General features: G+C 40.3%; 1 protein-coding gene across 1 annotated transcript in view; it reads right to left on the bottom strand.

Annotated features, from left to right (window-relative positions):
• LOC110113862 (mitochondrial import inner membrane translocase subunit PAM16 like 2) overlaps positions 1-18,063 on the bottom strand; it is a 31,431-nt gene that overhangs the window by 12,272 nt on the left and 1,096 nt on the right. The window lies entirely within an intron of this gene.

The raw sequence follows: 18,063 nt of genomic DNA, 5'->3' as shown, positions 1-18,063 counted from the left end.
GGCGGTCTGAGGCGTAAGCCTCACGAACACAGAATTGCGTAAATGAAAAATTAAGGGAGGAGCAAAAAATCAAATACACTAAAAAAAATAAAAAAAAAAATAAACCCTAGTTTCTCTTAAACTTGCAAAATATATCCCTAAACTTAATAAAAATACCTAAAATCCAATGTGGAGTACTCCTAGAGGGTGGCCGGAAGTTTCCACATCGCCGGAGAGAGGCGGCGCCGGCGGGAGGAGCGGCGGGAAGCAAGGCCGGCGGCGTGCGGGAACTCGGAGTCGCGACCTGGAGCGTGCGGGAGGGAGAAATGTCGGGTGTGCTGAAGGATACGGGTGAAAGGAGAGAAAAAGAGCTCATTTTAAGTGAGTGGACCCTACCCAGAGAGGCGTACGCCTCACAAGGAGTTGCGCAATTGCGCCTCTGAGGCGCGCCTCAGCCCCAGTGAGGCGTACGCCTCTTGAAAGCCCAGAATTGCGTAAGTTATGAGGCGTTTTTGGGAGGAATTGCGCAAATGCGCGCCTCTCATTGCGCAATTTTAAACAGAGAATATAGGCAAAGGGGGGGTCAAAATATTTTGGGTTTTAATTTTTGATGAGCTTCTAAATTCAGCTCATTAATGCTAAAGCTACTACTTTTTCAGCTCATAATTTGTAATTAATTGGGTTCATTCCCCCCCTCTAAATGGCCCTTTGGTTCCCCTTTTTGTTGCTTGTTCATTTCCCCTTCCCTGTGTCTCTTCGGTTTTCCCTGCCTGGTTGTATGTTCCGATTCCCCTGGCTAGTTCCAGCTCCCCTGGATGCTGGTTCCGATTTCCTGTGCTGCCCCTTTGGTTTCTCCCCTAGCTGCCTGTCCCGTGGCTGCTTTACCCGGCTTTTAGTGTGATTTTTTTCGGGTGCTTTTCTGAAATGATTTATGACCTTTCATTTCCCTTACCTGATTGGTTTATTTGGCGGTGTTTTATGGTCTATTTTGATTGCCGTACTTTCCCTATATATATTAGATGTTTTGTAAGCAAGAGAGAGTTTATGGAGAGATTTTTGGAGCAAAAAACCTGAGGGTTTTTCTTCTTTGGAAAAGCTTGCAAACTTGTTCCGTTCTTCTTCTTCCTTCTTAGGAAAGCTTGCGAGCTTGTCCTCCCTTTCGTCTCGTCTTCTTATCTCCTTCTTCTCTCCGCAAATTCGACGCCACCTGTATCTTTCTTCTCAAGAAAATGCATTTTTAGGTATTTGTTTTTATATAAGTTTGTAAGACTCATTTTTTATAATATAAAGTTGTAATTTGTCATATTTTTGAGTATTTCATGTATGTTCTTATTCTCTTTAAAAGTCTCTTGTAATTTGCTTGCAAAAATTGGGGTCTCCCTACATTTTTGCTTACATCATCGCATCTGGCTTTAGCTGGTTGGAATTCCCTTGACCTCTCCCTTTTTGAGTTTAAGCAGGCTGGGGAGAATGACGTTGGTTTGGTCCGCTCCATTCAGGCTCACGAGGCTGCTTTTATGAAAGCTGCTGATTTGGTTCTCTCCTACCATTGTCAAACCTGCTGTTGATCTGGCTTTAGATTTGAGCAATTGTGAAGATGTAATTGCACAAGAATGTAGGAATGTTAATGCCTCTTTGCATTCTCCTGCTGTTTATGTGTTTGGTTGCAGGTGTGTAAATCCCAATATTGCAACCATTCAGGATATATGAAAATTTGTTAACTGCACTTCTTGTGTTTGCTCAAATGCCTCTTCAAAAACTGCTACTTGGAATGACCAAACTGTTCCTCTTCAACAGCCCTCCAAGCATCCATTTAATGCTAATCCTGGCCCAGAGCTCCCCAATGTATGGAATAAGATGAAAGTTATCAAAATTGATGATGTATCTAAGGCGGCAGTTATGTCAGAGGATGGTGTTTCTGTCACTTTAAATATGGAGTCCGTCAATGCCAACTTAGCTAGGCTCCAAAGAGGGCTTGTGGGCAAGCTTATCGGAAGAAGACTGCCTTTTTTCTGTGCTAAGCAACAAATTGAAGCGAAAGTGGTCTTTGTTTGGAGATTTTCAACTTTTCTCCATTTCTCCGGACACTTTCATTTGCCTCTTTGAATCTGCCAAGGTTCGTGATGCTATCCTTATGGGGGTATTGTGAGTTGTTGGTGGATTTGTCGTTGGTTTGGATTGTTAGACTTCTTCCTTCTCTCCCCAATCTATGGTGGGTTTTCTTTCTCCTCTGTGAATTTGTCTGCTTTACTTACCTCTTTTGTAATGGGACAACACCAACCTTGCTCGGATAGCTTCTTTTTTTGGACAACCTCTATGGGTTGATGCTCAAACCAGCCCTTGGGGGAGATATGCTTTTGCCCGTGTTTACTTGAGAATGGATCTTGGTGCCAAGTTTCCACACAAAGTTTGGATCTCTAGGCTTCATGGCAAGTTTTTTCAAAGGGCCTAATATGAGGGGATTTCCAACCTTTGCTTCCATTGTGGTCTTGTTGGGCACAACATAAGTCACTGTCCCAATGTACCTCATGCTTCCAAGCAGCCCTTGCAACAACCTCAAAGTAGATCTAATGATGTGCGGGATAAATCTGTTTTGTGCAAGGATAGCAGCAACCCTTCTTCTGATGACCCTATAACACTAATAGTTGCCCTTCGTTGGTGAATCTTGACCTAAATCCTTCATCCTCAATCCTATCAGCCCTCCATCTTCCTCTTTTGGAAATTGAGCATTCTCTTTCTTCTATCCTACAATGTGAGAATGAAAGGCAAAATCCTGAAAGCTATGGGCCTTGGAGTCTAGTTACTTCTAGAAAATCTAGGAGACAAAAAAAGAAGAATTCCAATATTGGTATTGGGGATCATAAGGCAACTTCCCCTCCCTTACAAGTTTCAAATGGAAAAGTTAGTGAATCAGCTAAATAAGTTGCTTCATCTAGGGATGGTGAATTATCCAACATTCCATTCAAGTTCTCCACTGAGGATTACCTCTTTCATCGAAGGCTTTCTGTCCCAAGGAAAGATAGAGTCTCTATGACTCGTTTTGCTAAGGAACTTCAACTCCTGGGGCCAATTACTGATCAACCAAGGAAGCAGAAGGAGGGCAGCGGGGATGAATCCAGTTAAGGTGTCTTTGCATGTTTGTGTTATTTTAGCTTGGTCTAGATTTCTCTTGTTCTGTTTTGTTGAGTATGGCTTCTTTTTTATGCCTCTTCCTAGTTGGTACTCATTGTATACTTTTTGACTTTATTTTAATGCAGTTTCTTTTTTGAAAAAAAAAAAGATCTTCTAATCATTACTAAAGGAACTTTTCCAAGTGAGACCGAGTTACGATTAAGCTCTCCTCGCTATCACCTCCTGCTTATGAAATAATTAGAACCTAGTTGAATGTTAACAGCTCTAGCTGCTAGAATGTTAATCAATGGTGAAATTGTGCACTTCTGCCAATTTCTTCTAGTACATTTAATGCAGTGAATTAGGTCACCATTGGTTGAAACAGATATTTAGATGAACTAGGAAGCTTTCCAATCAAGATATCTATCAGAGGTGAAATTCTTTCCAGTATAAGAAGTTGATGGTGAAATACTTTTTCATGGAATCAAATGCCATGGTCTTTTTATGATTTCATTCTTATTTGTTATATTGTCCAAAGACAATTTTGATGCCATCTGAATCATCGATAAGAGGGTAAATTTTGGTATTTAACCATTTTGTTCACTATATTTATAAGTGGAATTAAAGAAGAATCAGAACTGGTTGTTTTCATCTCCACTGTATTTGTAGTTTGTTTATTTATTTATCCTATGTGCTGAATTGGCTCCCTTATTAGTTTAAACTAGTGTTAATTTTGGTTGATGATTGTGTTAAAGCTACATACTAACTTCAAGATTTTAAAAGGCGAAATCGGAAATCGAGACGTTTTTTCTAAGCGAGGCGAGGCGTAAGCCTCGAGGCGGATTGAGGCGTAAGCCTCAAAACGATTAAAATAAATTAATTTAAAATTATAAATAATAAAAAAATAACATAATATTATATCAACTATTAATTTGAAGATTTGTTTTAAGATAATATTAGTGGAATACAAGATTTAAAATAAACTCACTTAAAAATAAAAAATCCCCTTGGGATCAAGACCCAAAGCAGGCTCATCATCACTTTGATTGTCTTCAGAAGAATCTTCATAATTAATGTCAAAGTCATCCTCTAACTCGCTACCCCCTGGCAAGGTTTGACCTGCCCGGTCAGGTCGCGGGGTCAAGGGGCAGCGCCCCTGCGAGGGTTTCCGGGGGCAACGCCCCCGAAACAAAATTATATTATAAGAGTAATTTTGAAATTATGCTTGTATATGCTCAATACCGCTCGGGTACCAAGTGTGCACCGCTCGGTATCGAGCGTTCACCGCTCGTGCACCGAGCGTGCACCGCTTGTGCACCGAGCATATACCGCTAAGTACCGAGCATGTACTTGGTCGGTACCGAGCATGTACTGAGCAGTACCGAGCATGTACTGAGCGGTACCGAGCATGTACAATCTGATGAAGCGAGACATGAAGCAAATAACGGGAAGAAAGATCGTTACCTAGCCGTGAAAAAAAAACCTTCGATTACAAGAAGCTGGAGAAGAAGAAGCGAGACATGAAGCAAATGACGGGAAGATTATGGGAAGCAAGAGAAGAAGAAGAAATAAATCTTTACCTTCGATCGCCTCCAGCTATGGTCGAACTTGACCGAACTGTGGTCGTCCAAGTTGGCGGAGTTCGCCTTTCAGTTCTCACCCGAAGCAGAAGAAAGTATGTTACCCTAATACTCGACTCTTATACGACTCTCACCGCTCGGTGCCTCGGTCTATATACTTACAAATCGAAGCGGTGCCTCATTTCGCTTCGAGGCGTTATGAACCGAAGCCTACGCCCCGTGTGAAATAAGCGCACGCTCCGCCGAATCCAACGAGGCGTAAGCCTCAACGCGCAAATGCTTCGCCTCGCCTTAAGTCGCGCCTTAGTGCGTACGCCTCTTCCGCCTTTTTAATCGTTGACTAACTTAGAGTTTAATGTTGGTAGCTACAAAGTTGAATGAACGATTGCAAGATAATGAAGATCGATGATCCAATTTGGATGAGTATTGGGATCTTGAAGGACTAGATGAAAATCAAAATCATTCCATTGTTCAAGCAGAGATTGCTGCTGCATTGAGAATTATAAAAGTGGAACTATATGAGGCAGGCAGAGAAAGAAAAAAATATATAATTCTAAATGGAATATACAATGTCAAACATACCTTTCTAGGTTATATAATGAATGTGATTCTGATTGTATTGACATTGTACGAATGAGGAGAGAGTCTGAGTCATTTGATTTAATTTTCAATGCTCTGGAGAAATTGTTAGTAGATATTTTAGAGCTGCATTATATGTTGCAAGGGAATTATGCCATGAATTTATTAAGCCTCAACTTCCCCAAACTCCATGTAAGATTCAATTGAATAATAGGTTCATGCCTTTTTTCTAAGTATAATCCATTCACATGTGATGAATGTTCCATATATTGTAGTGGTCTTTTTAATATACTTTATACAAAAAATAGGATTGTGTTGGCACTATAGATGGAACACACATCAAAATTAGGGAACCTAAGGAGAATGAATCCACATTTAGAGGAAAAAAATCATACCCAACACAAAATGTGTTGGCATTAGTTGACTTTGATTTGAGATTCACATGTTCACATTGGTTGAGAAGGTTCAACTATAATGCAACCGTCCTTAAAAATGCATTTGAAAGGCCGAAGGATATACATGTTCCAAAAGGTACAATGGCTAACTCTCATTTTGGCTTCAATAATTATATATGATACTTCACAATAAAGAAAATTAAAGTCATCATCGCAAGTAAATATTATGTAGTTGATGGTGGCTACTCCACCTGAAAAGATTGTATGGCTTCATATTGTGCAATAAGATACCACTTGAAGGAGTTTAGTTCTATTTGACCAGTAAATTGTAAGGAACTTTTAATCTTTGACACTCATTATGCATAACGATCCTTTACTTCATTAAAGAGCCATTTTACCATCATAAAGTGTGCACCTTTCTTTCTTTTACAAAGTCAAGTTGGTATTGTTCTTAGTTGTTGCGTATTGTATAATTAGATAATCACAAAAGGTGATGATTTCATTCTCTCAAAGGATAAATGAGCAAGGAAAAGTCACTATAGAAGAGTTCAAATGATTGTAGATGCCTCATGAGACTGGTTAGATAAAATAGATGAAATTGCACATCCAATATGGAATGGCATGCATAATGATGGTTATTAGTAACTTTTTTTTTTTTTGTGGATGACCCTCTTCTCTTATATTTTAGTGGTAAAAGCATTGTATATTTGCTTTGATAAGAATGATTTCTTGTATAATATATTGCTATAAATGTTATTGTGTTCATTCAATTTCACATCTGTATTGTTTTTATCTTTTTTGTTATTACCTCTACTCTTCATATCTGTAAGTCACATGTTTTTTTTAAAATGATATTTGTTATGTTTAGGGATAATGGGTCCATCAAAACAAATGTTGCATCTGATTCCAAAACTAAGAGAAAAAAATTTTGTGGAGCTTGAAACTGGAGTGGGTACTTGAATTATTGCAAATTATGACTGAATATGTCAATGCAACATTAGAAGTGCTCAAGGCTTTAAAGATGATGTGTACCAAGGTGCCACCTAGAAATTAAAATAAAACTCACAAGTGAGCAATGTAAGAGTCATATTCATTAACAAACTCTGTGGACTCACATTAGTATTTAAAAAGAAAATCAGGAGTATCTTGAGATGAAACTAAAAAGATGATAGTGATGGGCCACGAATAAATGCAATAAAACATTCAGGTATTACCTTTAGCATATGTTCAAAAATAATTATATGAGCTTAATATTGTCTAATTTATAATGTTATAGGCTTTTCCAAAGGATGCTTCTTACTTAGATATCCAATAAATTATATAGAGCTAGAGAAGGTGATGGGGACATCAGTTGGAAAGTCTACCGTCGATGTGGCCGTAGATCTACGGCCACGATTTACCCGATGTATTTCTGATTTTAGTATTGTCTTTTATTTTGATGTATTTTTATTTCTGCATTTTCCCTTTTTACCCTTGCTTGAGGGATTGAGTCTTGTAGCCCCTTGAGGGCATTTGAGTCCTTTTATTTTATGTCATTGTATTAGGCTATATATATCCTTCATATTGTACTTTTGATGGTTAATGAATGATATGAAGAAATTTTCCTGCATTTGTCTTCTTCAAGCTTTTGTGAGAGCTTGAGAGAGAGAGAGTTGTGAGTTTGGTGGAGCCTAGGAGAGGCCACCCGTCGTACCCAACAGTCACCACCGGTTGCTCTTGGTTTATCTCCCTTCTTTCTTTTCCTTCTGCACACACCTACCGCCGATCATTCCCCACCATCAACCACCATCTTCTAACCGCACCCACCCAAGCTCAATCTCACCATACCCTCAAGACCCCCAACCCCCTCACCATCCCTTCATCCCGCCGGCCTCCACCATAACCGCCGGCCTCCCCCTTTTCCCACCACCATACCCTCCACCAATCACCGGTCCCTTCTTGCCATCTCCCCCAATTTTGAATTTGAAAATTAAAAATTGGAAATTTCCAATTTTGTCCAACGCCAAATTAGGAAAGTTTCAATGAGATTTCAAATTTCAAATTTGAATTTGAGCGGATTTGAAATTTTCATAATTAATTAGGCGGAGCGGATTAGAAAACGCATAACTCCTCTTCCCCTCAACCCTAATTCCTCTCTACATGCCGCCGGCCCCCCTTAGTGGGCCCACCTCCTTAAGTGCTTCATTAAGGGACTTAATGTCATGCTATTTGAATTTCAAATTCATTTAATTTCCCTCCATTTTTACTTAAATCTGAGAATAATTTCATATTTGGAATTTAAAACAATTTCTATTCCACCTAACCTAGCTTCCTCCTAACCCTAGCCGCCTCCCTCCCCTTACAACCCGCCGGCCACCTTCTCCCCACCGTCCACTCCCTCTCTCTCTTCCTTCCCTCTCGAGGTATCTCTCCTTGTTAAGTGTCTATGGATGATCGATCCGGAGCTTGAGTCCGGTTTTGCATACGTAGGCTAAGAGTGAATGGATCTTCTCAACTTGCCTTCTTCAACTTGACTCCAAACATTGTTGGAATCAAAGAGAAGGCCATCTACCATTTTCTATTCATTGTGATCAAGGCGAGGGAAGAAGAAGTAACGAAAAGGTATAGTGATCCACGTCGTTTCTCCGAGAAGGTGATCTTCTTCACTGACTCATTACTTTCAAATTCTATTTTCTTCGTGAGAAATTGTACAAGTAAGAGATTGTGTCTACTTATCGTCATCCACTAGTATTCGTAGGAATTGTTACCTCGTTGCTTTTGGATCTTCTTATTAAACAAAGGTTAAGTTGGAAACTACTCTGTATACAATGCTTTATTTTCCTACGTGTTTTGAATTCGTTTAGCACCTTGTGTAGTTTTGCCTAAACGGAAGTAACCGTTTATTAGTTTTACTTTATTGTTTTAATCACGTATAACGAAATCTGAAATTGCTCTTAACAAATTTTGTGCAAGTTTCCGATTCATGCATGTTGTCCTACATTATCTGGTATCAAAGCATGGTTAGGCTAGGATTTTCTTTCTAGAATACTTCCTAGGGTGTTACCTAACTTTTGTTCGAGTTTCTGCATACATAACATTGTTAGATTCATGTTAAAATCTATTTCATGCTTGCTGTCCAGAATTTCCTGCAACATTTAGTGAGCTGTAAGTTCATCGTTTAGGTGCATAAGTGCTGTCTAGTCACTTACCCACTTCAATATTTGCATAGGAACTTAATCCATATGTGTAGCCTGTTGTCCCTGTGTTTCCTGCACCTTATTTCATCAACTTAAGTGTGTTTCCTTAGTAATTAGCTGCTGTCTTCCTTCTAGAACCCCTCCCAAGTCTCCCATTGTGTGTAGGAATGGACCTGGAACAAATAGGGAGGACTTTAGACCTCTTGGTAGAACAGATAACAACCATGAGCCAGAGTTGAAGGAAAATCAAGGCTGACCTAGCGGAGCTTCGTAGGAACACCACTGAGAGGTTCGACACATTAGAGCGAGCTAGGGAAAACCCGATTCCCTACACCCTTCGAGACTCCATCCATGTATGGGGATGACGTCTACCACGATGAGGGACCTCCTCGTGCCCATCATCGTGCTCCCCAATATGGACATAACCATCCTCACGACCCTGATGTGCCACTCATGAAAAATATCAAAGTGGATGCTCCTACCTTTGATGGCACGCTAGATCCCCAGATCTTCCTGGACTGGGTCAAAGGTATGGATAGTTTCTTCAAGTGGTACAATATTTCTGACGCGAGGAAGTTTAGTTTTGCTGAGATGAAACTCACAGGTAGGGCGGGACAATTCTGGTCAAATTTAGAAAGCCTTAGGGAAGCCCGCAATGAGTATCCCATTACTGATTGGCTCACTATGAAGCGGGAATTGAAACACAAGTACGTACCTCCGTCCTATTTCCCCAGACTATTAGACAAGTGGAATAGGCTGACCCAGGGTGGCAAACCCGTCAAGGATTACATCGCATCCTTTGATGATTACTTGATTAGATGCAAAGGGGAGACCGCTGCTACCCCCGCACAGATTCTGTCCATATTCTGTACTGGGTTGCGAGAGGATCTTCGCAATGAACTGTTTGCCCGGAACGTTACTACCTTAGAGAATTCATACAGTATTGTTCTTGACCTTGAAGAAAGTCGGTCTCAGCACCCGAACCGGTCCCACGACGTTAGGCACTCGTATAGACCTTCTGGTAGCTCCACCCCTCACACTCCTACTACACGACCTCCATCTAGAAGCACCAGCCGACCACCCACCGACCCTCCTGCTCCCCGATTTGATGTTAGAACCAAACCACCCACCCCAGATACAACTCGGTCCAACCCTGGAACCAAGTGCTTTCGATGCCAGGGGTATGGGCATATCGCCTCTCAATGCTCCAGTCCTTACAAGATTTCTATCATCGAGGAAATTATTGAAGACGATCCTGAACCCGAGGGTGATCAGATCCATTAAGTCGAGGATGAAGGTGAATTCTTTGAGGATGACGAAGACACCACCGTCCTCCATTGCCTTCAGAAATTGGATACCTCTCCCATCTGTGTGGTGAGATGTGCTCTATCCCAGCCCACCCCCACTGATGACTGGCGTAGGACCACCATTTTTCATACCTACACAAAGATCAATGATAAGAACTGCAAGGTCATCGTGGATAGCGGGAGTTGTATCAATGCTGTGTCTTCCAGCATGGTATCCAAGTTAGGACTTGCTCCCGTTCCTCACCCCAGCCCGTATAAGGTAGCGTGGGTCAATTCTATTGCCTTGGAAGTGAAGGAACGAAGTCTCGTGCCTATCTCTTTTGCCTCTTACAAGGAGAATGTTTGGTGCAATATTCTGATTATGGATGTTGGGCAGATTCTTTTAGGTCGACCTTGATTTTTTATAATGATGTCCACATCTATGGGCGCTCGAACACCTGCGTGTTCGAGCATGCGGGTAAAAAGATCAAGCTTTTACCATCGCAGCCTCGGGGTACGGATGACACCAAACCCTCCCCGAATAACCCCAAGAGGGGTTTGAACTTGGTTACTGCTAGGGTTTTAGATTCTGAAGTCGCCCTCAGCGCTCCTCTTTATGCTCTTGTTGGTCGTGAGATTCCGACTGAATCTGATATGCCTATCCCTGATGAAGTTCGACCTATTTTAGAGCAGTTTGCTGATATTTTCCCTGATGACCTCCCAGATAGATTACCTCCACTTAGGGATATTCAGAATGCCATAGACTTAGTTCCTGGAGCCTCACTCCCAAACCTGCCCCATTATCGCATGAATCCTACTGAGCACGCTGAGCTCAAGAAGCAGGTAGAGGAGTTACTGCAGGCGGGTTTTATTAAAGAGAGTCTTAGTCCCTGTGCGGTACCATCCCTTCTTACCCCTAAGAAGGATGGAACTTGACGGATGTGTGTTGATAGCCGTGCTATTAACAAGATCACTGTAAAGTACCGTTTCCCAATCTCGAGATTAGATGACATGTTAGATTTGATGCCGGGTGCCATATTGTTTTCAAATATAGACCTGAAGAGTGGATACCACCAGATCCGGATCTGACCCGGGGATGAGTGGAAAACGGCTTTCAAAACGAAAGATTGCCTTTATTAGTGGTTATCATGCCCTTTGGATTAAGTAATGCCCCTAGCACTTTTATGAGGGTTATGACTAAGGTGTTGCGCCCCTTTTTGGGTAAGTTTGTTGTCGTCTACTTTGATGACATACTTATCTATAGCCATTCTGTTGAACAGCATCTTGACCACCTTAGGCAAGTTTGTAATGTCTTGAGGAAAGAGCAGTTTTATGCCAACCCTAAGAAATGTACTTTCCTCGTAAGCCAAATCATCTTTCTTGGCTTTATCGTGTCAGCTCAAGGGGTTTCTGCCAACCTCGAGAAGATTAGAGCCATAGTTGACTGGCTCGTTCCTCAGAACATCCGGGAAGTTCGCAGCTTCCACGGATTAGCTACCTTCTATAGGAGATTCATCCGAAATTTCAGCACCATAGTGTCCCCTATCATTGATTGTCTAAAAAAGGGTGATTTTCTTTGGACCCCGGCTGCCACCAGAGCATTCGATGAGATTAAGAAACGAATGGTGGAAGCCCCTGTGATGAGACTTCCTGACTTCTCTAAAGTCTTCGAAGTGACCTGCGATGCTTCGGGGGTCGGAATTGGAGGAGTCCTCTCTCAGGAGGGTCACCCTGTAGCATATTTCAGCGAGAAGCTGAATGAAATTAGGCAGCATTACTCCACTTATGACAAAGAATTCTACGCCGTGGTCCAATCCCTTCGCTACTGGCGGCATTACTTGCTCCCGCAAGAGTTCGTCATCTTTTCTGATCACAAAGCTTTAAGATACATTAATTCTCAAAAGAAACTAAATGCCCGACATGGCCGCTGGGTAGAATTTCTTCAGGAGTACACTTACACTCTTAGGCACAAGGCAGGGGTCGAGAATAAGGCTGCTGACGCTCTCAGCCGTCGGATGATGACTACTCTTGAGTTGAGAGCAGAAGTCGTGGGTTTTGATCAGATGAGGATGGATTATCTTGAATGCCCAGACTTCAAAGAGATTTACTCTTCCCTGTCCACGGGCAGCACCCGCCTCGTGGACGATTTCCTTTTGGATGATGGTTACCTTTTCAAAGCCCAAAAGCTTTGTATACCTCGCACCTCTCTTAGGGAATTCCTTGTGTGGGAACTACACGCCGGGGGCCTCGCTGGACACTTTGGGAGAGATAAGACAATTGAGGCCGTTGAGTACCTTTTTTTTTTTTTTTGGCCGAGCCTTAAGAGAGATGTTGGTAGAATGGTTGCTAGGTGTCACACATGTCAATTGGCCAAGCAACGTAAACAGAACACTGGGCTTTACACTTCGTTACCAGTGCCTAGTTGTCCATGGCAGGACGTCAATATGGATTTTATTTTAGGCCTGCCAAAGACACTACGAAGGAATGATGCCATATGCATAGTTGTAGATCGATTTTCCAAAATGGCTCATTTCCTCCCCTGTTCCAAAACATCTGATGCCTCTCACATCGCCAAGCTTTATTTTAATGAGGTCGTCCGCTTGCATGGTTTACCCAAAATCATTGTATCGGATCGAGATGTAAAGTTCACTAGTTACTTCTGGAAAATCCTGTGGATGAAGATGGGTACTAAGCTACAATTTTCTATTGCCTTTCACCCACAGACGAATTGTCAGACAGAGGTAGTTAACAGAAGTTTGGGAAACCTGTTGCGTTCTTTGGTTGGGGATCATATTAGAGACTGGGACACTATCATACCCACTGCTGAGTTTGCATACAATAATTCTGTCAACCGAACCACGGGTCTAAGTCCTTCTGAGATTGTATACGGGTTTAAACCTAGACAGCCTTTAGATCTGATCACTATGAGTTCTAGGTATAGGATTTCTGAGTCAGCGTCTGCATTTGCATCCCATCTGCATGAACTGCATAAGGAAATTGCACAAAATATTGAAAAGAGCAACAAAGATTACAAGTTATATGCTGATTTAAAACGACAATTTAAAATTTTTAAAGTGGGTGACTCCGTGATGGTGCGGATCCGTCCGGAACGGTTCCCACAAGGAGCCGTTAAGAAGCTACACGCCAAGAGTGCTGGGCCCTTCAAAATATTAAGGAAAATTAATGACAATGCATATGTGGTAGACCTCCCCGAGGATTTCAACATCAACCCGACTTTTAGCATTGAGGATCTAGTTGCTTACGAAGGCCCTGATTTCAATCCACCCAACCCCTTTTTGCAACAGCCTGATATAACTCCACCATTGGAAAACCCAAATTTGCCCCCCTTCCTACCATTCCCAAACAACCCATGGCTGATAAAGGGGACACAGTTTTGAGTGATGACATTATCTCTACAAAGGAAGGTGGAAGGAGAAGGTACTTGATCAGGTGGAGAGGAAAACCTGAATCGGAGGACACGTGGATAGACCACGAGGAGCTGCATCGGATAGACCCAGATGCTTTGGAGCTTTACGAGAGAGATTCTTACTCGGAGTCGAGTTTTCTCTCACCCCGGGAGAATGATGGGGACATCAGTTGGAAAGTCTACTGTCGACGTGGCCATAGATCTACGGCCACGATTTACCCGATGTATTTCTGATTTTAGTATTGTCTTTTATTTTGATGTATATTTATTTCTGCATTTTCCTTTTTACCCTTGCTTGATGGATTGAGTCTTGTAGCCCCTTGGGGGCATTTGAGTCCTTTTATTTTATGTCATTGTATTAGGCTATATATAGCCTTCATATTGTACTTTTGATGGTTAATGAATGATATGGAGAAATTTTCCTGCATTTGTCTTCTTGAAGCTTTTGTGAGAGCTTGAGAGAGAGAGTTGTGAGTTTGGTGGAGCCTAGGAGAGGCCACCCGTCGTACCCAACAGTCACCACCGGTGGCTCTTGGTTTATCTCCCTTCTTTCTTTTCCTTCTACCCACACCCACCGCCGATCATTCCCCACCATCAACCACCATCTCCTAACCGCACCCACCCAAGCTCAATCTCACCATACCTTCAAGACCCCCCCCCCCCCACCATCCCTTCATCCCGCCGGCCTCCACCTTAACCGCCGGCCTCCCCCTTTTCCCACCACCATCCCCTCCACCAATCACCGGTCCCTTCTTGCCATCTCCCCAATTTGAATTTCAAATTTCAAAATTGAAAGTTTCCAATTTTGTCCAACGCCAATTAGGAAAGTTTCAATGAGATTTCAAATTTCAAATTTGAATTTGAGCAGATTTAAAATTTTCATAATTAATTAGGCGGAGCGGATTAGGAAACGCATAACTCCTCTTCCCCTCAACCCTAATTCCTCTCTACATGCGCCGGCCCCCCTTAGTGGGCCCACCTCCTTAAGTGCTTCATTAAGGGACTTAATGTCATGCTATTTGAATTTCAAATTCATTTAATTTCCCTCCATTTTTACTTAAATCTGAGAATAATTTCAGATTTGGAATTTAAAACAATTTCTATTAACCTAACCTAGCTTCCTCCTAACCCTAGCCGCCTCCCTCCCCTTACAACCCACCGGCCACCTTCTCTCCACCGTCCACTCCCTCTCTCTCTTCCTTCCCTCTCGAGGTATCTCTCCTTGTTAAGTGGCTATGGATGATTGATCCGGAGCTTGAGTCCGGTTTTGCATACGTAGGCTAAGAGTGAATGGATCTTCTCAACTTGCCTTCTTCAACTTGACTCCAAACATTGTTGGAATCAAAGAGAAGGCCATCTACCATTTGCTATTCATTGTGATCAAGGCGAGGGAAGAAGAAGTAACGAAAAGGTATAGTGATCCACGTCGTTTCTCCGAGAAGGTGATCTTCTTCACTGACTCATTACTTTCAAATTCTATTTTCTTCGTGAGAAATTGTACAAGCAAGAGATTGTGTCTACTTATCGCCATCCACTAGTATTCGTAGGAATTGTTACCTCGTTGCTTTTGGATCTTCTTGTTAAACAAAGGTTAAGTTGGAAACTACTCTGTATACAATGCTTTATTTTCCTACGTGTTTTGAATTCGTTTAGCACCTTGTGTAGTTTTGTCTAAACGGAAGTGACCGTTTATTAGTTTTACTTTATTGTTTTAATCACGTATAACGAAATCTGAAATTGCTCTTAACAAATTTTGTGTAAGTTTCCGATTCATGCATGTTGTCCTACATTAGAAGGTATGTGGTGAAGTGCATGCTACTGGAGAGTGGCTAAATATGAAAATTCTCAAACTTCACTTGGGACTCAACAAATATACTTACAAGATGAGGAGACCTCAGCATTTAGCATATGTTCAAAAATAATAATATGAGCTTAATATTGTATAATTAATAATGTTACAAGCTTTTCTAAAGGATGCTTCTTACTTAAATATTTCAATAAATTATATGGAATTAGAGAAGGTATGCGGTGAAGTGCATGGTATTGGAGAGTGGGCTAAATATGAAAATTCTCAACCTTCACTTGGGACTCAACAAATATATTTAGAAGATGAGGAGCCCTCAGGATTTATGGATGCTAATGTAGATGCATCACGATATAGTCATTGGGTTAATGTAAAAATTAAAGAAGATTTCATAGGAACAACAAAAAGAGCATTGTATTCATCTGCCAAAGGAGATTTCGTTAAAAAGAGAAACTAAAGAAGAATAAGGTGTTCGCTATTAATAGAACTCTTATAAGCATATTGTTATGATGACTGATAGTGTTACTCAAGTTGCTAATGCTATCCAAAGCACAATAAGAACCACTCAAGAAAAAAAAATTATTGAACTCAAAATTGAGCATTAAATATTCTTAGCTTTTCAGAGGAAGTGATTGATACGATATATGATAACTTATCGAAGAGCCCTGCAATGATATATTCCTTCCTCATAAAACCCATGGATTGAAAAGCTAGATGGATGTGAAAGGATTAGAAAAACAATTTATGTTGTGGAATTTAATGTTATATTCATCATTTTGAGTTGTAATAGTAAGATGATTTTGAATTTATAACTATGCTAGATATATAAACATTTTAAATTTATGCTTTCACATGTATTTTGGGGTTATGAAATAATAATATTCATGTTGCATTTATCCTTAAAGTATTGCTAATTTTAATACGGATATGAATATTCATTTTATAATTGAATGGGTAAAAAATAATGGCATGCACTAATATATTAAACGTTCATATTGCTCAAATAATAATTTTCTAATATTAAATATTGAAGGATGATGTTACCATTGCATTGCAATGGAATACCACACTCGATAATGCACACCCAATCAAATAGCATCAAAGTATTCATACACACTACTTTTACATTACTCTGCATATACCTAACAAAAAAAATGCCCTAAATTTACTTTACAAACAACCAGACAGCACCAAAGTATTCTAAATGCATTACATTTACTTTAGATTGCATTCCTTTTTCAAACAACCAAACAGCTCCTTGTTCAATCCCAAGGTTTAAATTGCGCAATTGGGTATTGAGGCATTTTTTGCTCTTGAGACAAGGCATAAGCCTCAAAATCCAAAAAAAAATGCGTAAAATGAAAATAAAGGTTAAAAGTGATTTTTAATATAATAATCAAATAATATGTTAAATGATAGCATACTTACTTTCTATTGAGCTATAAAATAATAAATTGGAATATATATAAAACAAAAAATCGTACAAAACGTAAAGTAACAAATAATAAATTGCATGAAATAGAATTGAAATACAAATACTACAAGAGCAAAATAACATAAAAATATAGGAATTGCATAAACATATTATATAACATTAAATTCAACTCCAAATTCTTTCTTTCTCAATTCCCTACTTATTCAAATTTAATTCTTAAGGAAAGCTAAAATAGTTGGCAACAACTCAAAAGTGATATGACTGTCATCACTAAAGGGCTCCTTATTTGAGTCATCATCATAACAAGCTGGTATCTCCCCTGTCTCATCCTACGAAATCCAACGGCTCTCAATCCGCTTATTCATTAATTTCAATTAACTTCTTCTTTCATAAATTTTTGTGATCAATATAAAGATGAGAGTAATAATCCACAATTTTAAAAGGAGGAGGTGGTGGTCATGTGAGGCTTTCAAGTGATCCCGGCGGTGGCTACAATTGCGGTGGTGTTGGTGAAGGAGACAAGCTAGAGGTCGAGGCAATCAAGATGAAGTTGTTGTAGCTCAGGGTGCATGAAGGTATATGATTTGTTCGGGACTTTATTTTATTATTTATGTATGTTTTAATATATATAATATATAGGACGAGGCATACGCCTCATGCTAGTGAGACGAGACACGCCTCAAGGCAAGCCTCAAACAAGATGAGGCGCAAGCCTCATAAAAAAAGCTCGAGGCGCAAGCCTCGAGGTGTTTTTCATAGGAATTATGCTAAAGTCGGCCTCAAGCAAAGCCTTATATTGCACAATTTAAAGCAACAGTTGAATCTTAAATTGACCTTTTTTGACAAAATTCTCAAGAACCATGTGTAGATTAAAATGTTTCTTTACCACATCCAAAGGCGCCAACCCGATCTATGGATAGATAGTTGAACTAGGGATGTTTGCTCCTTGCAAGTGCACTAATGTCAAATGAATATATTAACAAACTTATTGATGATTATGATTAACCGTGTCCAGAATTTTCACACAAACTTTCTTTCAAGATTCTTATTAGAATTGCCTCCCAATTTCAATCTTTTTTCTTAATAAAATATTATAATTTATTTATGTGATGTTCTCAAGAGGATGCATCATTCTTCATCAAATTTAAATAGGTTAGCAGGCCAAACAAAAAATTTTATCAACATGAAGATCCTCAGGCACTCATGCCAACAATTTGAGCTAAATAATGAAACCAAATCGCCAAAGTTTTTACTTTAGAATAAAGAATGAGGACTCAAAGAGTAGCCAACC

Source organism: Dendrobium catenatum, unplaced genomic scaffold (genome assembly GCF_001605985.2).
Source record: "Dendrobium catenatum unplaced genomic scaffold, ASM160598v2 fragScaff_scaffold_1595, whole genome shotgun sequence".
In the NCBI taxonomy this organism is placed as follows: Eukaryota; Viridiplantae; Streptophyta; class Magnoliopsida; order Asparagales; family Orchidaceae; genus Dendrobium; species Dendrobium catenatum.
Note: the sequence above shows the minus strand (reverse complement) of the source record. Positions and strands in the feature narration are given on the sequence as shown.